The 23,999-nt window shown below is 43.8% G+C and overlaps 1 protein-coding gene across 6 annotated transcripts in view; it reads left to right on the plus strand.

The window, feature by feature from the left end:
* Nucleotides 1–23,999, plus strand: part of AGAP1 (ArfGAP with GTPase domain, ankyrin repeat and PH domain 1) — a 304,936-nt gene that overhangs the window by 226,608 nt on the left and 54,329 nt on the right. The gene's annotated exons all lie outside the window — the stretch shown is intronic.

Consider the following 23,999-nt stretch of genomic DNA (forward strand, 5'->3'; position numbering starts at 1 on the left):
CCACATCCCCTCTCATAGAAATGGGATCAGTGTGCTTCCAGAAAGGCAGGAAGTTGTTGGCAAGCAGCAACTCAGTAACACACATGGAGCCCTGAAGGGAGTAGAATCATTTAGGATGGAAAAGCCCTCTGAGATCATGGAGTCCAACCATTACCCCAGCACTGCCAAGCCCACCACTAAATTATGTCCCCAAGTGCCGTATCCAGTCATCTTTTAAATCCCTCCAGGGATGGGGATTCCACCGCTGCCCTGGGCAGCTGTCCAGCTGGGCTGGACAATCCTTTCTGTGAAGAAATTTTTCCCAATGTCCGCCCTGAGCCTCCCCTGGCCCAGCCTGAGGCCTTCCCTTCTCCTCCTGTCCCTGTTCCCAGATCCCAAATCCCCCCCGTCTGTCCCCTCCTGTCAGGGAGTTGTGCAGAGCCACAAGGGCATCCCTGAGCCTCCTTTTCTCCAGGCTGAGCCCCTTTCTCACCTCCTCCAGCCCTTTCCCAGCTACATTCCCTGCCCTGAACATGCTCCAACAGTGCCAACACCTCCTTTGACAGTGTTTGTACCTCTGCATGAGCCCACCAGCTTTCTCTGACCTGTTTCTCTCACGTGTCTTCTGAGGTGAGCACTCTGTTCTGTTTGGGACCTGCCAGCTGTGTCTCGGCAGGGCCTCAGTGGTTGTTAAATTCTTTAATTTCGCAGCATCTCTGTTCAAACACAGCCCTCCTGTTGAAAAGCAGCAGTTTGGCCACAAGAGCAGAATCAGGGCTCTGGGCATCCCAGAGCTCTGGGCATCCTTCAGCAGACAGCTAATCTTGCTGGTCCTTGAATCCTTGGCGGGGCTGGGAGGGGATGGCTGACAGCGAGGACAGGCAGCCTCGTCTGTCAGCCAGAGCTGAAGGAGAAGGCAATGAGGCGTGCTCCAGCTCCCTGTCCTTTTAGGAGAAGGGCGTCTCACAAAGAGTAATAGTGGTTGTAGATTCCCATTAAGGACGTCCTAGCAAGACTCAGAAAGGCTGGGGGTGCTGCTCTTTCCAAATCCTGGCAGCCTTTGGATTTGCTGGTGCTTGTGTTGGTGCAAGGCAGAATCACCAAATCTGAGGTTGAGGTTGGAAAAGGCCTCGAAGATCCTTGAGTCCAGCCAGGTTCAGGCTCTTCTGGGTATTTTCTGCAAGCAGTTGAATGTCAGAGGAGTTTAGGTTGGATCTCAGGGAGAGGTTCTTCCCCCAGAGGGTGCTGGGCACTGCCCAGGCTCCCCAGGGAATGGGCACAGCCCCAGAGCTCCAGGAGTGTTTGGACAATGCTCTCAGGGATGCACAGGGTGGGATTGATGGGGTGTCCGTGCAGGGCCAGGGCTTGGATCAGTGATCCTTGTGGGTCCTTTGCAATTCTGGATATCCCATGATTCTATGATTACCACATCTGTCTTGCACTTCCAAGCAATTTTCAGTTCCAGTTATTCCCTTCTTCTCCAGCGCTTGGCTACAAATCTGTCCAGTGGCCTAAAAGATTCCCTTGGGGATTTTTCTTCCCCCACTGTAATGTAGATTTGCACCCTCAGAGGATTACTGCACTTTTGAAGACCTCAAATCCAAATTAGGCCATCAAAGATGTTCTGGGAGATGCAAACACTTTGATGAAAATGTTTGAGATGGTGACTTTCTGCAAATGGGCCCCAGAAGCCTGTGGTGATAACTGTGGGAGAGCCATGTCTTCCCTCCTTGCTTCCTTCCTTCCTTCCTTCCTGGAATCCTTTCCTTCCTTCCTTCCTGGAATCCTTCCTTCTTTCCTGGAATCCTTCCTTCCCGAAGCCCTGGGCTCCATGTGCAGAGGAGGAGGCTCCTCCTGCAGTCGCTGTTCTCAGGAAGGTACAATGGATCACAGTTAAATGATGTAGGTAATTCTAGATTTTGTGTCACCTTCCTTTGGCTCCATGCACATTTCAAGTGTCAGCTTTCAAACAGGAATTCTGGGTTCCTTCATTTTCCTCTGCACCAAAGCTGAGGTGTTCAGTGAGGTTTAAATCTGGTCTTCAGCAAACTCAAGCATTTTTACTGCACTTTGCAGGGCTTTTTTTCCCTCCTTGAACGTGCCTGCTTTGATCACTGACCTCTGCCCAAGTATTCAGATATCACGATGATGGACACTGAGCTCAGGGTGGTTCACCAATTCCAAGGACTGATGCTCATCCCTTTTATGCCTTTCCATAAAGGTCATGCTGATTCTTCTCTCTCCACACTATCTGCACATGCACAGCCCTCTCTTTCTGGGATGGGTTCTTTCTTCTCACTTGGTTTATCTTTCTGCAGCTTTTCTGAGACAATGCTCACAGCAACAAAAACGCTAAAGCATCTGTGCTGCACTTGAACGAAAATTAAAATTCAGTTCCTATTTCAGCAAATCAGATTCTTGTGATTTATTTTTTCCAAGCGCGGTGAGACCCAGGCAGAAGTTTTCAGTTCTCTGTGCAGAACTTGTCACTGAAAAAAAATCCCTCAGTGTTTTTGACGGTAGCAGCAGGAGTGCTTACATTAGGCAAGGTGCCAGCAACCAGCAGTTTTTTCCCTCCATGCTGCCTGAAGTTGCTCGGAGCAGGATTAGACAGAGCTGTGTTTCAAAGAGGAATGGCTGCTCAGAGCCTCATCTGCTCAGGTCCCCTTGTGCTGCTGCACTTCCTGGAACAGCCAGGGATAATAGGAAGGCTTTACAGCTGGAAAACAAGCAGAAAAATTAAAAAGCTTTCTTGGAAATACTCTTCACAGAAGGATGTTTCCCAGTGTTTATTTTTCTTACTCTTCTTAGTTTTAAAGCATCATGGCTGTGCCAGCTTGAGCCTGCCTCCCCTCCATCCATCACGGGGTTTTAGGAAAGCCCCAAGCTGCCTTTCAGCACTGGGATCATCCCTGCTCTCAAGTTTTCATTAACAGAGGATCCAGCCAGTGGGGCCAGCACTGTTGTGTGCTGTAGGGCCAGGACAAGCACTTCCTAGTGGGATGGGTGCATGCACTCCTTCTCTTGGGGGGAGACCATGGAATGGTCATGGAATGGGCTGGGTTGGAAGGGTCCTTACAGCCCATCCCATTCTACCCCCTGGGCTGGGTCATGGGCAGGGATCCAGGGGCAGCCACAGCTTCTCTGGGCACCCTGTGCCAGGGCCTGCCCACCCTCCCAGGAAAGAGAATTCATCTCTCTCAGCATCCTGGGGCAAAATCCCCCCAGCTCCACGGCCATGTGCGCAGGTGGAGCTGGGGGGCAGCGCCTGAGGAGCAGGGTATGTGATCAGCAACTTCAGGCAGACTTTCAAAACTCTCTGAAATCCATGTTCCTCTTCATCATTTGTTTCTAAAGAAGTTTTGAAGGACAAAGAAGGACCTTTTATATTTCTTCTCAGAACTGTTTTCTTAACACAAAGGTATTTGTTCTCTGCCCCTTGTGCAGTAATTGCTTTTCCTGGTTCTTTGCTGCTCTGTGCAGTCCAGACCCAGCTCCAGGTTTACACTTTCTGGCTTTTAGCTAAAGGATAAACCCCAACTTACTGAGACATCCTATTTTTTTCTTTTTTTTTCCTGGGGTAAACTGGTAAAGGTATTTACAAAACCCTTGTCTTTTAAAAGCACGTGTTTTGCGTCACTGAGTGTTGAAAATGAGCCCTAGTAAAATGGAAAATTCAAATATATGTTTATTTTCTGTGGATCGAAGAATAAGGTTTAGTGAGACTTTTCACTTGTTCTTTAGGCAGTAAGAAAAACCATCAACACTTTTAGCTGGTGTCTCCCTGTGTCCCTTTCAGCCACCCCAGAACCAGAATCACAAGGTGAATTAGAGAAATGCAGTTCTCTGTATAACACCTGAAATTTTGCTTTTTTAAGTGGATAAATCAGAAGCAGGACAGGGGGTCACTGAAATGCATGGAAAACCTGTGGGCATTTCCCCTGCAGCCTCGCACCCTAAGCTTTCCTGAGCATCCTGGGGATTTACCTGTTGGCATCGTACCCTGAAGTGGTTTAAAAGTTCTTGGCACCACATTGTGGTGTCCTCCACACAATTTTAACATACATTTCCTTGGGTGCAGAGCTTTAAGAAGTGTGGTGGCCGCACGGAACTAAAATTCTATTTCTCTAAGCATGTGAAAAAAAAAAGTAATTTTTGGAAGTTTGGTGGAAACAACTCAAGGAACAAAAGTGGGAGAGCAGATTCTTCCTTTGACAGATGGACTTGATATTGTTAATGCTGATACTTACTTATCATACACCATGATGAAGGAGGGTATTTCTACTTGCTGCTCTTAGATATATATTTAATTTCCTTTTTTGGCTTTTTATGGTCTGGAAGAAACCTTCTGACATTGTCAGAGGACAGCATGTTCACAAACCTTTCCAGCACAAAAAGCCACAGCGTCGTCACTGCCTTTTCTCTGAAATGCAATATCTTGACCTGCAGCTGCAGCAAGGGCAAAACCACTCACCTATTAAAGAGTTTGTAACCTTTGGAATTTAATCCATGGGATGTTGAGGTCCTTGGCTGGATTGTGTTGCTTGAAGTGATGCCCAGAACTAAGCTGCCACCAAAACTTCTTCAAGTAAAAGCTGTTTGGTGTCCATCAGAGGATAATTAACTGTATAGCAAACAGGTGTTGCCCATGTAGGAATGCCACAATAGTTATTCCTGGTGATCTTGCCATCCTAATTATTTTAGTCTGTCCCTATAAATCCGCTATCAATAATCACAGCCTGCTGTGTAATGGTATTGGGGTGCAACAACAACAGGAAGTCTGGGGATGAATCAGGAGGGGAAAACAGAAATTCCTTAATAATTTCATGCTTGCTTCTTTTTTTTTTTTTTTTCCCCAGTTATACTCACTTTAAAATGATAATAGGTATCTTAAGCTTTTCCCCTCTTAAAAATAAATGCGTAAATATAAAATTTAAAATCCCAAGTCATACAGAAGAGGAGCATGTTCCCATCCTGTCATGCAGTATTTCTGTGCATCTTCTGATAAAGGGTTTAGTGACAGCAGGTTTTGCTTCTATTTCTGGTCTCTTTAAGTGCCTGAAGTTTTAGGAAGTAAATGTTCATAGTTTTAAAAAAGATTCAGGGCTTAAAGAGAGAGGGATGCAAAAGTGGCATGTTGAGTGCAATGCTGAATGAAGAAAAGAGGCATTTATTTGGAACTAGAGGAGTTGGCAGGGTAAGCAGGTTACTAGGAAGGTTGGGAGGTTTAAATAGGTTTGTAAGTCATTTAGGGTTACTGCTGAATTCTCTTTGTCTACAATTTGTTGGTCATGGTGTCGTCTGTGTGGTCTTAGAGTACATGAAACATTTCAGGAATTCCAGCAAATAACATTTTGCTGAATTTCATACTAGACACACACTAAAAACAACAACAAAAAAACTTCCTATACCTGGAGTTTAATGAGTTTGTTTTCAGGGAGATTTTAGTAGTGTGTTTAGTTAAGTATTTGTATCCTTGTTTTGTATATTATCTCGGAAGAGTTGTAAGCCTCCCCTGACCAACTGTTCTCTGCTCTAGCTGTTTTTTAGGAAGCAATTTCTTTAAATACCTCCCAAAACAAAGCAGGTCTTAGGGTGTCGTTGGCATTAAAAATGAGCAAAATACCTAGCTGTGTTTTTCCTGCCTCTAAGAGAGCTTTAAAAAGAAAACCCAGCAGTGTGTGCCCATATCTGTTGTCGGTAGTGCCAGATCCTTGTTCGAGCGTCTGTGAGTTTATCACCTCTCCCTGTCAAAACACTCCTGGGCTCTAATTCCACTGCATCCACAGGAAGCTCACTCCTGGCCGAGGGCTGTGCACCCGGGAAGCAGGAGGGCAGAAATTAATAAAACCAGCCCGAATCTTCAGAGCCTGACTTTCAACCAAGGCAGAAAGGTCACTTGTTGGGAATCCTCGAGCCTCGGCTGCCACAGCCTCCCTGACATGAAAGGGTTGCTGCTGAAAGACACTTATGTTGATGCTGAGGAGTGAAAGACAAGGGAGGTGAAGCTCATCTATTGTTTTAACCTACTTCATTGCAGGCTAAACAAGTTGAAAGATTCCTGCTTCCCTTCAGAAGCCGGGGTCGGGAGAGGCGGCCGGTTCCGCCTCCCTGGTTGAAAGGGAAAGTGTCGCAGTGGTGGTCAGCAGGAAAAGGGGATTTTGGAAAGGATGAGGCCTGGGATGAATGCTGCTGGTGGTTGCACACACTGGTACATCTGGAGAGTGAGAGAATGACAGCACTTTTATTTTCTTTTCTACGTTTCCCTAAAAATTAGTCCCACTTTGAGCACTGTGACAGCAGAAGGGCTTGCTGTGTATCCAGTGTCATGCTGGGATTTGGCCTGCTTTTTGGGGGAAGGAAGAAGTTTTCAGTAGCTTTGTAACTGAATGAATACAAGTGTCACCTTAGCATTTCACTGGCTTTGGGTAATTAGCGTCCTCAGCAATGTGCTGTCAGCTTGCCACAGAGACCTTGGTTACGAAAATGGTTCCTCGTGTCCACAAGGTGATGTTTGCAATGCAGCAGTGAGTGTTCGTAAAATGTTAATCCTGCTAGAGAAGTTGGTAGTTGTGTTCTTTAAACAAGAATGTCTATCCTCTAAGTGCCTTCCAGTTTTTCTGGAGTGTAGGGCAATTTCTTCTCATTATGAACCTATATACCTAAATTAAAATATCATAAAATTAGATGATTATGTATTATAAAGCTACAGTGAAAAGGCTAAAATCAGGTAACTGTGCTCAGTATAACTTCATCCTCCTGTTCACCACATAATTGACCTATGGAGGCAAAGTGTCACAATTTCAATAAGCAGGGTATTTTGCTGTAGAAGGAAGATTCAGTTTTCAAAGGATCCCTGTGCACTTGGACTCATCAGCTTGTTAGGACTGAGCTACCAGTAGGAAACAGCTTCCTTTGAAGAGTGGAAGTCCTAAACAATTCCCTTCAGAAGCCCTGGTTGTGGAGATTTACCATGGGTAGCTCAGTCCTGGAATTCAAGGGGGATCTTGCCAGGTCTGATCCCCCCAGAGTTTATTAAACATATCAGCTCTTGGCTAATAAGAGCTCATAATCAAGAGTACACACAGAACAATAACAGGCCGTTAATTCCTTTTTAGTTGCAAACCCCTACATTTTAGTCAATTATGGATTTAGTCACAATCTGTAGATCAAGAAATATTTGTGCCCTTTATTTTTTCATTCTTTGTCAAAGTGTTTGTGACATCTTCTAAAAAACATGCCCAAAACTGAGGAATATGAACAATTTTACGAAATATATGGCTGAATAGGCATATATTGGCTGCAGACTGAAACAGTAAGTTCAGGACAGATGTTGGGAAGGAATTCTCCCCTGGGAGGGTGGGCAGGCCCTGGCACAGGGTGCCCAGAGAAGCTCTGGCTGCCCCTGGATCCCTGCAAGTGTCCAAGGTTGGATGGGGCTTGGAGCAGCCTGGGATAGTGGAAGGTGTCTCTGCCCATGGCAGGGGTGGGATAAGATGGGCTTTGAGGTCTCTTCCAAGCCCATCCACTCTGGGATTCTGTGGAAATTTGAGTCTTCTCATCTAATGATGATGTTCTAAGGGTAGGTTTGAGGAGCATCTCCCAGTGAATGTGTTTGGAATGGAGCAAATCCATGAGGATGGGGTTCTCCATAGGGAGCACCAAGGGGAGAATGCTGTGGTACAGGATTGAATCTGCTGGAGATGATGGGAGGTGGCAGGCCCAGAGGGGGTGCTGGAGGTGCTGGAGATGTGGGCAAGGTGGACTTGCCCTTCCCTTTTATAGCAGTTGTCCCATCACTGGAGCCTTCTCCTGTTAAAAGCCACAACTGGAGCCATTCCAGTTCCCATGCTTTATGGTACTGATGTCATCCCTCTAACAGTAATGCTAAACTCTCTATTTCCAGCTTCTGGCTGGTTTATTTCCAGTCAGTCATTTCAAACCCATGTTGTTTTGTCAAGTTTTAAGCCTTAAATCAGCTGAAGTCCCTGCTGTAGATCCACGTGCCCTGTGTGAGGTTTCAGTGCCGAGCTTGCTGTTCTGTTTATTTTATACCCTGTGCTTTAATCTCCTGTTTTCTGTCCCTCCACCTTTCTCTTTACAGACCAGTTACTTGTGATAGATGTTATGCATCATATGTGGTGTGTAACTCCAGGAAGCAGTAGGTAAAAAGGGAAACTTGAACAGGCCTCATCATTGACATTTTCCACCAGTTCTCCCCCCCGACTCTAAAAAAGAAAAAAAAAAATTAATAAAGGTTTCTTTTGTGAGCGTGAGCTGGAGAAAATTGGCCATTTGTCTGTGAGGTAATAGGCTTTGGGATAATATGAAAATCTATCAAATGATTAAATTCAATGACATTAAATCACAATTCATGAAAGGAGAATACTGCACAGTTTAATTCTATTTAATTTTTGAGGGGGGAAAAAGAAAAAGCCCTTAAAAAATTTGTTTGAGTTTCTCTTAAGCTGATTTCTCTGTGCTCTTTCTTAAAAGTGCCTTTCTAGTTGCCACACAGTGATGTGATCATTATCTGTCACCTCGTCGCCTTGCTGCCTCAACACGCAGTAAAATACAAAAAAAAAAAAAAAGAAAAAAAAAAAAAAAAAAAAAAGAGGGAGAGAGAGAGGCGGGGGGGGGTTAGGGAAAAAAAAAGGAAGACCAGAGGAGCTTGTGAAGTATGACTTCCTATCCCAAGACTCATTGGCTGCGATTCGTAGCGCTTGACAGTAATGATCTTATTACAGTACTCTGGACCTTGAAGAGATTTCATGAGGAGAGCGGCAGGACGAGGCTCCGTGTAATCAAGTGGCGCTGAATATTCCACGCGGTTTTGATCACACACTGATTGGGCACAGTTTTAGCCCATCTTCCAGTCAATTATGCATGGCCCCTGTGCTCCCGTGCTAGGCAGAAACACTGATGGCTGTTGTCTGCGGCTGGGGGGAGGCTGGCAGCCAGCCAGGGGTTTGAAGTGCAGTCATTCCGGGAGAAGTGCTTTTTAGTTGGAATTGATTACCTTTCTTTAGGTTTTTGCTTAATGGCAAAACTGTATTGGAGAGGGCTTCAGGTGAAAAATGGCCGTATTAGCCATTTGGAGTAGCTGAACTCCTAGTCAATTTTTAGCTTTCCCCTGTTTCCATCTAATTTATATTTAATGATGTACCGTTTGATAATATTTAAGATATTTCATTTCCAGTTGCTGCTGAGCACACATGTTGAGCACATGTTAAATGACAGGAGATCAGCATTCAGGTTTTAGGAATTAATCCAGTTTAACCTCCAGGCTGCCAGAACATGTCTATTTTGGCACCTGTGCCAGGAAACATCAGGATTGTCTGCAAGAGCTACGAAGCTGATGTTCCCAAGCAGAGCCAGGGCTGTTTTTATCCTGTAATGAGGATAAATCCGTGTGCTTTAAAAGAGCCAAAGGGTCGCTGGCCAGGTCCTTAATTTAGATTCTCGTGTCTCAGAGACTGATTAGGCTGCTGTTTATTTCTCCCCTATGAAAACGTCACATCTTCCTTCATTCAGACCCCTTCAAATGAAAATAAAATCATTAAAGCCATGCCTATCGAACTCCAGGTGCCAGAGAAGAAAATTCTTAATTGTCAGTGACCACTCTGATGCCACCACTCTGGTTTCTCACATTTGAATATCCTGCAATTCCTAGTTTTTGGATGCATGTGTGGTTCAAAGAGATGGGAGCAGGACTTTATAGGGAGCTGCAGTACAATGCTGTATTATTCATGCATCAAATGAAGAGCTTATGTTTGGAATGTGCCGTGGCAGGGGATGGAGAAATGCAATTAAAATACTCCGGTATCACCTCAAACTTTTATTTCTATTAATCAGTATAATTTTTCTCCACTTGCCTGAAATTCTTGCAGTCCTTCCTGAAGGTGTTTCTGGCCACTAAATGCCCTTTTCATGGTGCTGCTCCTCTTCTACTGCTTCCCTTGTATTTGGATTGTGGGCAGTTTTTCCCCTAAAACCAAACTCAAATTGACCAGTCACACCCCTAAAAAAGCAGATCTAATTTTTTTTATTTTTTTATTTTTTGTCTTCTTTAAATCAGTTTTTACTTCCCACATAAGGGCCAGATCAGAATTCACAGCAAAAAAATGTCATCTTGGTGGGTTTTTGCTCTTCGAAACAGAGCTGTTGGGTTTTGTTCCAATGAATTCAGCTATAGTCTGAAATTCCAGATCCTGGTTTTGGTGGGGATTTGTGCCTATTTTGTAGTAACATTTTACTACTTGCAGGCAGCCCAGAAGAGCTATGAGGATCTTTTTTTTTTCCTTCCTTTAGAAGAGGAGCTCCTCTGGGCCAGTATTTGCTGAGCTGTGTGTGCTCTTCCCTGTGCCAGCAGCCAGGGTTTGCCCACCCTGAGAGAGGGAAGGTTTGACTCTTGGTGCATCTTTGGTGCCCAAGTTGTAATAAACCTGAAGGGCAGCTCTACATTTTCCATCTTGATCTCCATGAGGGAGGTAAAATCTTTGGAAAGGGAAACTTTTCAAGGGGAGAAATTCTCTCTTGTTGGTTCTGTTGACTTGCTTACAGTGTGGGCTCTGTGGTTTGAGCCTGCTGTCTGTGGGAATGCATGGTTCATCCAAGGAGAGGTGGTGTGGCCTTGCTGGCCCCATGTCCTCCTTTGGATGTGACTTTGGCTCCTTCCCTGCTGGATCCCAGAGACCTGGGGGTTTTGTGCTTTCTGGCACTGACCCCCAGGAGAACACTGCTTGTGACCTGAGGCCTTGGAGAAGGCTCCAAATTTGAGTGCTGGAGTTAGAGTGACAGGTGTGTGATTAAATAGAAGTGTGTGATTTCACACGGTGAAGGGTTTTAAATTTGAGGTTTTTATAATATATTGATAAGTATGGGACAAGATGAAGAATTTTGGGTGTTGTTTCCTTTCTGTGTTCTTCTTCCTTCTCCATGGTTTCAGGCAGTAGTTTCTGGTTGGACAGTGCTGCACTCTGGGGCGCAAGAGTTTGGTTATTGGGTTAAGAGTGTAAATAATATAGGTGTTAATTCTCTATTGGACTGGTTAGCTTTAAGCTCCTTGTAGCCAGCTGGATTCTCCTCCATTTTGCTCACTTTTAGCTGGTGGCTGGAAGTGCTGCTGAACTCTCTGTACTTTAGATAAGATTTAATAAACATCCAAGCCCAAACACGAGAAAATTCATCTCCTTTGTGTTTTTAATCCTGTCTCTGAGAGAATACAGAAGAAACTTCAGACAAGCCAATAATCAGGTGGTGCAAACAGCACCATTACACTGCTCCAGTGCTCTGACTCCATCTCCTTAAGCCAGGGAGGACGAGCTGCACTCTCTGGTGATGGATGGCACAGCAAGGCTGGAGCGTTTCTGCCTCTGCTTCCTTTGACAAGGAATTGGCAGCTCCAAGCCTGTTTCAGCTCCCTCTTCTTTCTGCTTCCCCCAGCTCTTCCCTTTGGGGCTTCAGTGGTTTTGTGTGCAAATGACTCTGCAAGCTTTTCAAGGCGAAAATATTTTTTAAAAAAGGATTAAATCGTAATTTGAAAATTGATAGTGATGCTGGCTGGTTTGTGATCATCATAAACACAGGGGATTTTCAGCCAAGGTGAAGCTTTGCAATGGTAAACAAAACACCAAAGGGATCCAGCCCCTTTCCAGACAACTTGAATGCTTTAACCAACATATTTATACATAAAAGGGCAGTTCATGGTTTACTTAACCTTAAAATTTGAAGCAATGTTATTTCTTTGAGCTCATCATCAGCACTGTCACACACATAATCACTTTTTGGTTGGCTGGCCACCATTCAATGCATGGCTTTGAATGGGCAGTCAGAAATAACTGCTTGCTTCTTGTGTTGTAAATAAACACCATTTTATGGTGAGATCTGGTGTTTATCACACAGGAATGACCCAGCAGTCTGAGCCTGGACAGGTGGATGTAGGGAAGGAAATCTGGCAATACTTACCAGTGACTAATGTACATTTTCATCCTCAAACTAAGATTTCATCCATGGTAATGATTCCCATTTGGAGATCTCTAAAATATCACTGAGGATTCCTGAAATACTATTTTCAGAAAGACCTCACTTGCCAGGCAAAATACCTGAGTTTTACAGAATACTTAAAGAGGCCTCAGTGTTTAATTGAATTAGAACAAACCTAATTGTAATAAATCATAGATTAATACATGCTTAATGCTTTTCATAATATATTAAAATGTAAGTTAATGCACACTAGATTACCTAAAGACTCTGGTGTGAGGATCCATAGTGATTATAAGGAGAATGTGAAAATTGATTAATTTTTAGTGATTTGTCAGCTGTAATCTTTATTTCTCAGTCTGTCTGTGTACAATTAGACACTTGTTTGTCCAGGCAAACTCGTTAATAATTAGGTCACCACTGCTTATGGTTACACTTTTTATCCCAGAGGTGAAGTGAGAAGCTGAGCTTTGGTAACCCATGGAGTAATGGGATGTACTGGAATGATGGGGAAGTTCCCCCTGTGGCACAGATCTGGGCTTCAGTTTATGGTGTGATCTTAAACTTTATTTTTTAAGAGTGGACTTACAGAGCAGGTCTGAATAGAATCCCAGGGACACAGAACATCGGGATCTGCTGATACAAAATTCCATATACACGAAGGTTTTAAATGCAGCACTGTCATTTACTAACTAAAGAGTACAGGATATGCCCAGAGCTGTTATGACATGAAAAAATAACTGTGGAGGAGGTTGGATATAAGTCTTTGCTTTTCTCTTAAACATATTGATGATTACCTGCTGCCTTTAGTAATAAAAATATCAATATAGCTCATCATTCTTTCTTTAAGTTGTGGATATTATTGAAAAGCTGTTCCCAGTGGAACAGCTGACAACACATTGGAAATACTTGTAAATAATCCATTAATAATGAACTCCTGAATCGTGAGTAATCTATCCATAATGAACTCCTGAATCATGAGTAATCTATCCATAATGAACCTTGCAGCTTCCCCACATGGCTATTTTTTGGCCAGGAATACTTCTTTCAGTCTTTTTATTTCCTCCACAGCCCCTACGTGGAGGAGATGTTCCTTTTACATATCATCAGGCCCATAATTTGTCATAATGCTACTCAGTAGCTCGTCTCCAAAATGTGAAGGGACGCTGTCAGGGTTGTTAGGCACAAAGGTTAACCTGCAACACTTGTGGGGAAAAAAAAAGAAGAAAAGATTAATATAAACTGCCCCCCAGAGCCAGAATAAAATCCAAAATGGCTTTTTGAGCAGCAAAGGAGCCAGCACATTGAATCTCTTTGAGTCTCTGCTTGTCAGAACTGTCCTGGGCTTTGGTCCTGCTTGGAGGAGAATGTTGAATATACAAGGAACGTTAAGAGGATTCTTGTTCCTTGCAGTTATCCTTCCAGAGAGGACATCATGGAGACCCTGTGAAATACAAAGGGGTTTTGTCATTTCAAGGCAATACCACACTCATACATGTAGGAATTGTCACCTTCTAGCTCTTAGTCCTTACAGGGTGCTCATTTTTTGTGGGCCTGTCCTAACACATCAACTCCAGTTTGATGGACTCACAGTTCGATGGACAAATTCAAAGTGAATGTATTTTTTTCTCATCTCTTTTTTTTCCTCCTAAAAAGCTTTGTGATGGAGATTTTAATCAGCAGGTAAAAGGTACTGCCAGACACCTCTGTGATGGTAATTTTAGTCAGAAGTCCAGCCCCGTTTGCAAGGGAGGGGGAGGGATGGACTAGGCTGAAATGAGAACTGTGGGAATGCTGAGAGATGAAGTAGAAGAAATTCCCTATAAATGCCTGTTTCTATCCCAGCTCTGGGACAGGTACATCTGGGGACAGGTTTCATGATTTTTTTTTGTGTAAATCTGCTTCCCTGTGCTGCACCAATCAATAAGATGAGGTTCTCCTCTTTACCACTGAGATTAACTTCAGAGCATAAATTAGTCAGCACATCCAGCTTATTCCCATTGCAAGCAGGAAAAGCTGACTGTATTTGACACAGCATTTTTAAGGAGTTTATATCCTCTCAGTGACATTACAGCTCACCTGGGGACAAAGTTCTGTCACTCTGGGAGAACCCAGGAGTGTAGTGTCTGGCCAATAGCTCTGATTTTCTCATGAGCTTTTGATTGCACCTTGTTTTACCTGGTTCTTCATGCTCAGTTTCTTTATCAAACCCATTTGTTCTTGCCCACCAAGCAAGTCCAGATATGCCCACTAAAGGAAATAATCTGTATCCATCTTCATTCTATTTGATTGTACAGTTTTGGCATAGTTTTGTATTAGTGTGTTGTGAGGTTTTTTGTGCCATTTCCGTGCCTGCAAATTAAATCCACGTGGAAAGGTCATATAATTTTGAAGGGACCTCGTAGCAGTGGGAATGTTGCAGAGACCTGGAAAAATAAAAAAGGGTATTATAGTTGAAAAGAGGGAAGGGATCCTGAAGAATCTGTGTATTATTTAACCTCATATTGATCTGGTGTGAAATCCTGGGAAGGCTGGTAAGTGATATGGGTAGAAAGTAATTTCCATTGGCAAAGTAACAGAGTTGTTCAAGTCTCTCACAGGAGATTGTCAGGGGATAAAAAGCTGAGCAATTTTTAATGCTACATTATCACATGTGTCTTTCAAGAGCAAATACACCGAGTTAGACCTGAGATCACAAGAAGCACTTGTGAATGGGAATTTTTTTCCTTGCTTCCCATGATATCAGTCATCTTCATATGCCATCTGCATTTCTCCTGCTACTGGGACTGCAGCCTGTAGGATTTTTACCACTCCTGAGATCTTTTAGGCCTTCTGAAGAAAATTCTTGCTGCTTCTACTTTATGAGGTCCTCTTATCCCACTCCCCTCTGAATGTTCTCCTGTGTGCAAACTGAGCTCTTGTCTTTCTGTGGCCAGCCCAGAGATTCATCTGCTGGGGCTTTGTGTTCTCTATCCTGGTTTAGATCAGATCTTGCAAAGGAATTGTTCCCTGTGAGGGTGAGCAGGCCCTGGCACAGGGTGCCCAGAGAAGCTGTGGCTGCCCCTGGATCCCTGCAAGTGTCCAAGGCCAGGTTGGAGACTGGAGCTTGGAGCAGCCTGGGATGGTGGAAAGTGTCCCTGCCCAGGGCAGGGGGTGGCACGATTTTTATAGGCATGGAAATTATTTTTTTGAATGAGAAAAATGGCAGATTTTGGGTGCGAAGCTGAAAAGTAACCCAGGAGAATGATGCAGATTTGTGGAAGCTCAGACTCTGAGCGGTTTGCTGCTTTTGAAGGAGTGGCTTGATAAAATAGATTTGACTTCTGCAGGGAGCAAGATGCTGCTGATACAACCAGTGAGATAAAGCTGCTGTTGATGTGCTGCTTGTAAATTTAAAACTCCATTCATTTCTCAAGGGGGGGAAATCATGGCCTATTCTGCCTCAGAAGCAGCCCCATCCCTCTCTCCCAGCTGAGGGCAAGATGGGACTTGCAGTGCACAGTGATATTATACTGCAGCATAACAGCCTTGACAGCTGTGGTGATGCTGCAGTTCAGCTTTGGCCGTCAGGAAAAATCCATAAAGGATCTGGAGCCTTCTGAAATCATTAATGCCTCACTGGTATTGATGATTTCATCTCTGTGCTGGAGGAGCAGGGCTGATCTGAGCTGTGCCTTCCTGCTTTTATCAGGATACTCCTCTTCCCAGCCACCACCACCGAAAGATGGAATCCATTGGGTGAACTGGTTTGGGGCTCAGCCTTGATACAGTGCCAGCATTCAGCCCCTCACACCAGCATGGCAGCCTTGTTAGCAGGGCCTGATTGTTTGGATGCTGCCACATCCAGCTTGGAGCTGTGTGGAGATTAACTGGTGTCTGTCCAACCATTTGTCACACAAATAACAGTGCCAGTGGAGTGAAATACTATAAATCATTTCTTTCCAGGATTGAAGCCTTTTATCAGTTGTGTCACTTCCATTATTCAGTAAGCGATTAGTAGCAGGCGTTGTGCTTGAGCCAGTTAGTGGTTAACAGCTCAGAGCTGTGCCTTGTAAGGGAGCCTGTGACACCAGCAGCTGATGGAAATGCAGGATTTAATATTTATCTTTGCAGGCCAAATGCAGTTGTTACTCAGGGTTTTGCTGGAAAGGTGAAAGGCAGCACAACTTTGGTGCTTTCTTTGATGGCTTGGTCCCTCAGCTATGCAGTGATTGTGTGGGCCCTCCCTAATGGGTTCAAAATATGCAAATAGCAAATCTCATCCTCCTTTTCCCCACTTCATTCCAGAGGTAACCACAGCAGCTCGCCACGGATTTCCAGCAACCACAGCTTTGGGAAAAAAAAGTTGAATTACAGAAGTCAAATTACAGGGATGACAATCTTCATGTCAGAGCAGCCACAACCCTGAGCTGCATGGATTTGTGCAAAGATCTGGGCAGATGCTGGGTAATAGCAAACCACAAACATCTCCAACTTCATGGTTTTTACATTTTTCACTGGTATTGTGCAAATTAACATCAAATCTAAGGAGCCCCACCAGAGACAGCCATAGGTGATAGCAGCTTCCTGTGGGTGAAGCCCTTGGAAATGCAATCTATGGAGAAGAGATAAAATCTTGTCTTTGGAAAGAATTTTTCTGTTCCCACTGGGTGTCTTAGTACTTAATTTCTCCCTAGGAAGAGGGCTGGGTTAAGACTCCTTCCCCAAAGAGATTGAGACCTGTGCAGCAAGCTTTGCTTGAGCAGTGAGTTTGGGAAGATTAGTTGGGAAGTTTGTAAACTCCTTGTGAAAATTCCATGCTGCTTTGTCCCATTGCTGGCTTTGAGCTGGCTGTTTAATTGTGCAGGCTCTAAGGAGTTCTAAAATGCAAATTAGTAGATTTATCCTAAAATGGTTTGGTTTCGTTTGCTTTGTTTTGGAAGGGACTTTAAAGCCCATCCTGTCCCATCCCCTGCCATGAGCAGAGACACCTTCCACCATCCCAGGTTGCTCCAAGCCCCAATCTCCAACCTGGCCTTGGACACTTGCAGGGATCCAGGGGCAGCCACAGCTTCTCTGGGCACCCTGTGCCAGGGCCTGCCCACCCTCCCAGGGAAGGATTTCTTCTGGTGGTTTTAAACCATTCCCCCTTGTCCTGCCCTGTTTCCTGCTAACACAGCCAAGTTTGTGGGTGTGGTGGGTGCACTGCTGGTTAGGAACTTCTACCAAACACAGAGTTCCAGTGAACCCTCCATGCTCAGGTTGTCCTCCTGGTACTGAAGGACCCAGCATCTGCAACTCTATGTTTTCCAGTTTAGCTAAGGCAAGGGACTGGAAGTTTCTTCCTCTCTCAGTGCAGGGTGATGTAAAAGCTCAGGCAAAGGGGGAGATGGTCATCAAGGTCTTTTCCAGCCTACATGATTCTGTGGTGACCTTTCTGTCTTAGCATGATCATTCAGGTTTATAGAGGAATAATCATCACTGGATGAGCACTTTGTAGGGAAAGGCCTTGACACAATAAATCTCTCCAACCAGGATTTTTCCAGTGAGGAATCCCTACTCTCATATGAGAAGTTGCACCACAAGCAGAGCGAAATGCTAAACTATTAACACCTGACCTGGCAGGCTGGCTCCTGCTTGTTTTTACAAGTGATGAAAATTCACAAAGAATTCATATTTGTGTTGTTTATACACATATGTGGGGTTTGTATGTTGTTGTGTGCCTCAGATTTTATTTACCTAGTGTGAACTTACCTTTTGCAGTAGGGTGGATGATGTGGCTTAAAGGTGAGCAAAATGGGAGGTGGTAACAGTAATTCTGATTTCTATTCAGTAGTTTGCATTTCAGAGTAAGTCAAAGCTGGAATATCAAAGTGACACTGAAAATCAAATTCTTCATCACTTGTATCTACAAAAATTCTCCAGGAAATGAGAGCTGGAAGAATTTCATAAATATTGGTGCTTCCTGGGTCCTGGCTCAGTCTTGACTTGCTTCCTGTAAGACACTTAGCAGAAGTTCCCTGGATTCTTCCCCCAAATTCTGCTTCCTCTTCAGCCACCCCACACAATGTTTTTTTCCTGATCTCCTTCCAAATGCATGGAGAGGGGTTTAGTGAACGTGCACCTTCTGTCCCAGAATTGTTCTTGCAGGGAGCTTAGGCTGGATGGCCCTTCCAGTCCGAGCCATCCCGTGACAATGGCAGCTTTGCCAAGAGGCTCTCACAGCCCGGCAGGTTTTGATGTCCCATCAAGCAGGGTTTATTGTCACAGGTGCCACTCCCACCAGGTGTGGGTGTCCCCTTTGATCCTGCAGAGCTGGGAGGGGCAGCTCCCTCACCCGGTCTGGTTTCCAGTGCTACCCCAGGTGCTGGTGTCACCTGAGCTCCCATGAGCCAGGTGACAAGCATGAGACTGACCCCAGGATCAAGATAATTGGATAGAAATGTGAGTATCTTTGAAATTCCAGAGGGTCCAATTTCTTGGATCAGATGGAATAGGCTGCCCAGGGAAGTGGTGGAGTCACTATCCCTGGAAATGTTCAAAAAATGATGATTTGTGACACTTTGCTGTTTGTGGCATTTGGTTGGACTCGATAATCGTGGAGGTCTTTTCTAACCTTTGTGATTCTGTGAAATCTAATCATGTAGCCAAAAAAAAAAAAAAAAAAAGGTATTTAGTATGATAAAAGTTAAAAAAAAAAGGTATTTAGTATGATAAAAGTTCATGTTTAGGGTTGAGGCCCAGATGTAATGGCACAACCTGCTCTGTTTAACTCCAAAAGAAGCCAAGGTACACTGTACACTCCTGGATAGCTCTGGTACTTAATGCCTGATGGTTACATGTTATTCCAGTCATATTTCCAGTTGTAAAAGATGTGAGAAAAGCAATGGAATGAAGTCAGAAGCTCTGCTTGCTCACTGCTTCACTCACTTGGAGTAAATCAATAAAGATTTCTTTAAATAAAAATACTAAAATGCATTTAAGACAAATTTTCAATAAGCACATTTTGTTGGTGGGTGTTTTACATTTGAACTACTGGAGTGGGACAGCTGGGGTTTACAGAAAACTGTCATGTACCATTAAAAGTGAAGAAAATCAATGATGATCTTGACAAATCCCATTTTGTCAGGGAAATATTTTCGTTTCCTCTGCAGGAAAACCTCTTATGGTTGTTTTGTGGTTTGTTTTTTTTTTTTTTTTTTAGTCCAGATGTGTACAAAAAAGAGGTGACAAACTGATTCAGCTGGTCTGGTGAAGTCAACCAAACTGGAAGGAACTTACCTTAGGGATGGGTGGCTGGAATGCTCCCAGCCAAGGGCTTGTTTTGCAGAGCTGGACCTGAGGGTCTGGTGATCACAGCCAAGCCATTCCAGTCCTGTTAGATAGCAGGAATCAGAGTCATTAAATAATTATACCTTTGATTAGCTGCTTTAACTGTTCATTGCCTTTGAAATATGATAGTATAATTTGAAGCTTTTATTAAAAGACAATTTTTCTAGGTGGTTGAAAAGGATTGTGTGTGTGTGTGTGTGTGTGTGTAGAAAAGAGCCATAATTTTCTGCTTCAGATAATGAAAAACTGAGAAAAATGTTTCCAATTACCATTTCCTTTTTGTCAATTGGAATCTTGTATGTTTATAGTGTATTGGAAAGACACTGAAATCGTTTAGTGGGTCTTTTACCTGCTGCAGAAGTTTAGATGGAGAAATATTGCATGAGGGGGGAAAAAAAGAAGTAAAAACATTTTTTAGAAATGTTTAATTAAAGTAACTTTTTTCCCCTGTCACCAGCAGAAGTATGAATGTGTTTTCCTTTTTTCCCCCTTCATTTGAAATGTTCAAAGTTGAAGAGAAGCCAAACCTAATTAACTATTAATATGGTTTGAAGTATTGCTTTTAAAGTGTTTTGTGGGTTTAAAATAGAGCATGGGAAATGATTTGAGTTGCGGAGGAAAGAGCTGGGTTTTTTTGTACCAGACATACTGTTTTAGTTGTGTTTGTGGAAATTTCTGTAACTCAGCACTTTTTTTAGTTTACTTTACATCAGCTTGTTTTTTCTGAGTGTCCTGGAGTCCAAAAAGGACATACTAAGGGCTGTTGTTATAGGAAATATCTTCTGTATCCCAATTTTTTGATCTTTTGGGACATATGTCCTGATAATCCCTCCTGCTCCAAAGAGAAATGTTGGGAAACTTCAGAGTCATCTTCAGGTGTTTAAAGATGGCTCATTGTGGAAATCTGGTTTAATAAATAGAAAAATAGTGAACATGCTTATCATCCCTTCCCATGGCAAGGGTTGGAACCAGATGGTCTGTAAGGTCCCATCCAACCCAAACCTTTTCTGGAGTCTGTGTTTTGTATAAGATCCAGGCACTTTGTGGCATTTTTTAATTTTAAAATTTAGTGTTGGACAGATCTCAAAATGCAATGTATCCAGTTCATTTTACTTAGATGTATGTATTTATGTATATATCTATATTAGATAGCCCTGGAGTTTGTTTGAGGGGGTTTTTAACCCTTCTTTGAGGAATTTTTGTCGTTTCTGCTTTAACATAGAATAAGACAATATCAAGCCCCTTCACAGTCACAGAGACAAATTTGCATGATCTGAGAATCTCCTGAGCTGCATCTTAATGAAACCATTTCAATCCTCTGACCAAAGAGTGAGGTCTTGTTGGATAAATTGCTGACCAAGAAGAAAGCAAACTCTCCAGCCTGCCCCTGATGTGACCACACGTGGTGCAGGAAAACTCAAGGAGGAGCAGGGGGAGAGCTGAAGTTTATCCCTAAATATTCAGCTTTGCCTTTCACCCGCCTCTTATAAATCAGTTTTCCTGGGCAGGTGTTACCTGGAGAAGCTGCCCTGGCCTGTGCTGTGGGAGGGGGTTTTCCTCAGTGTTTGCCTGCTGCACACCCAGACCAGAGCAGCGTGCCTGGGGTGCCTGGCCAGTGGTGTTTGTGCTGGTTCTGTCACAGGGGGCTGGCAAGATGCTCTGGGAAGCACATGACACACCAACCCCTTCCCCCAGCCTAGGTGCAGAGATCCTATTATTTCTGATAATTGATGCTGAGGGCTGTGGCGTGCCTCATTTAATCAGCACTGCTCAGCACACTCCAGGGATGTAATTCATGCAGGCTTCCACCTCCAGCATGGCTGCCGAGGCTCGGACACAGGCGAGCTTCTGATCAGCTGTCTGAGCACTGTTTATCTGATCAGCAAAGAACTCTGGCACAGCCAGACCAGAGGTGACATCAGCACATCTGGAACACCTCTCTGCAGCACTGCAGGGAGGTTTTCAGGGTTACACTGTACATGTGAACACTCCCCCAGGATTAAAGCGTGTTTCTGCTTATCAAAATGTGAAAAGAACTGAATTGGAGCAGGTAGAAAAGGGTTAACACGGTGTTTTGTTGACTGTAATATCCTGAGCATCCTTAGAGAACTTCCCTACAAACAGATGTGTCCTCAGATCACACATGGGTTTAAACCCTTCCTACAAACACCTCCTGCTTTTGGAAATAATGCTACGTGATTATAGTGGTAGTAAACCTATTTCCTACAGAACCTGAGTAATCAAAACTAGGCAGGACAAGCAGATTCATTAGCAGAGAATAAATAGCAGCCCCATTAAAGAAAGCAAACACAAAAATTCTGTCTGCGAGGGGCTGCTCACAGCTGTAAAGTTATTGCCTGAGCAAATACAAAGAGAGGTGGTAATTGGGAGTGATTAAGTTTAATTGATTCCCAGTTCCTTCGTATATTAACAAAATGCTGTCCTGAAGCCTTGTTTCCTCCTTCCTCTAGCAACATACCTCTTCTCACTGTGAGATGTGCAGGTGCAACAGCTAATTTGACACGAATTGAGATAGTTCAGCTCGCGGGGAGCACTCAAAAGCCATCAGCAGAGGGATGATCTGTGTCCCCAGATCCAGCTAGATGGCCTGCCAGAGCTGCAGTTGCTGCCACCACTCCCTCGGTAGGGACAAGGGGAATTTCTCCACTGAAAGGGTGGTCAGGAGGTATCAGAATAGGCTGATGGGGTACTGCTGGAGTCACCCTCCCTGGAGGTGTTCGAAGTCTGGGTAAATGTGGCATTTTCTGGTGTGGCTTAATGGCCATGGTGGAGATTTTTCAGATGTTTGGGCAGCTACAGCTTCCCTGGATCCTCAATATCCCTGGACCAATGCTGTTTGCCGCTTCAGTAAAAGTTAAATTAAGTACTGGGAAGTTAACTTCATTCCAGATGTTTGAGATTTGAGAAAGTTTGTGGGTTTTTTCCCTGGAATCTTTAGTTAGAAACACCTCTTGCTGGCGTTTTTGGAAGAAAAACACTTCCAGAAATTACTTCAAAATCGATCTGCCTTAAAGATCTTTTCTTATTAGGGAGTTTTGCTGTTAGATAATGAAGTATTTCTTACAGCGTTTTATTAACCAGCGAGGATTCATTTAATTAAGCTTATATATCATATAGTAAATAGATTTGGATAATAGATATAGATAATAGAGATAGACATAGATATCTCTGGAGCTGGCAACAAGAGTTTTTCTTGGGTTAACTTTGGGACCAGGAAGTGAACCCAGAGCAGACAAACTGAATATCCTGGGAAATAATTCAAAGCCAAAGCAGGCAGATAATGACCTGCAGGGCCTGTACCCTGGTTGTGGGTAACAAGAGTGTGTAATTCCAGAGGCAGGCAGGGTAGGATGGCTCTGCTCTCCTTGGCGCATCAATCACCCTGCAGAGGCTTTGCTTGGCACTGTCCAAGCCCTTATTGAATCCTCAAAGGCAGGAGAGTACCTGGAAGGAAGCAGGCAGGAGCCTAATCGATGCCAAAGGATGCACGTGGATGTATCAGGACCTCAGTATCTCTGTGGAAAAAGTCCATTTGCTTAAAGGGAAGGGAAAGGCCTGACACTTAACACATGAAAATGGATTATTTCATCAATAGGTTAATAGAAAAGCAGGCTGCAGGTTCACTCCTGTTCACACAAACGTGCCATTAGTGTGTGAAAAATGGGAAAGGCACTGGCAAAGGGTCTCTGTGCACTGGAGACCATCTTCCCTTTCAGAGGGGTGCCAAACCTCGATTTTGCCTATTTATATGTAAATGTTTCAGAGGAAAAACAAGCTTTCTGCAGGGCAATTGTGCCTCTTTAGTGCAGAGACTTCTTAAACAGGTCTTAAAATGAAAGGTTTTTTCAGCTTGAAGGATGTACCCAGTGAAAACACTTTTAGATTTGATGATGTCACTCAGAATCCAGTCCTCCTTTTCAGCATTAAAGCCTGCAGATGGCTTTATTCAAATCATACCTAGTTTAACAGTCAGGGGGGTTCAGGCAGTGCTCTTGCAGCTTTAATTCTTCAGCTGAAAATTGAGCTTTTGGTTAAAGCGTGGAATGACTTCATGTCACTGTTCCTTTTCCCTGTGAGCAGCTGTTTGGACTGAGTTTGGGGCATTGCAGAAGTTCCCTCATAAATATTGAAGGAAATTTTTTTAATTGCTGTGTCCCAGTAATGGCTGTGTTGTAGGGCATTGATGACATCCTGAAGAGTGAGGGACATCTGTGGTGGGAAGGAGAAGGGTCTGAGGTCCCTTAGAAGATTTCTTGAGTCCAACCACCAACTCAGCACCATCATGTTCACCACTAAACCCTGTCCCACATCCAAATGTCGTTTATACACTTCCAGACATGGCAATTCCACCAGTACCCTGTTACTCCAGTGGCTGTTGGGCATCCTGGTGTACTCAGATGTTTCATCTGGCTCCTGTGTAATGAAACCCAACCTAAACATTGTGTTTTAAGGATCCTAAAGAAGGTGAAAGTGTGCTCTCCCCTAATGAGTCTGAGAACAGAGAATGAGTCCCCTAATGAGTCTGAGAACAGAGTGCTTTTGAGCCATATTTTCTGCTAGTTGTGAAGCAGCAGCTCAGATCTCAAAGTTTGGGTCAATTCTAATAAAACAAGGGTGTTGTTATTCTCTGCAAAGAATATACTTTTTTTGCCCCCTCCTTTCTAAAGAAACACTTTGATTTTGCAGTGGGGGAGGAGTTTTGGAGT

The sequence above is a fragment of the Sturnus vulgaris genome, chromosome 7 (assembly GCF_052056855.1).
Source record: "Sturnus vulgaris isolate bStuVul1 chromosome 7, bStuVul1.hap1, whole genome shotgun sequence".
NCBI lineage: Eukaryota > Metazoa > Chordata > Aves > Passeriformes > Sturnidae > Sturnus > Sturnus vulgaris.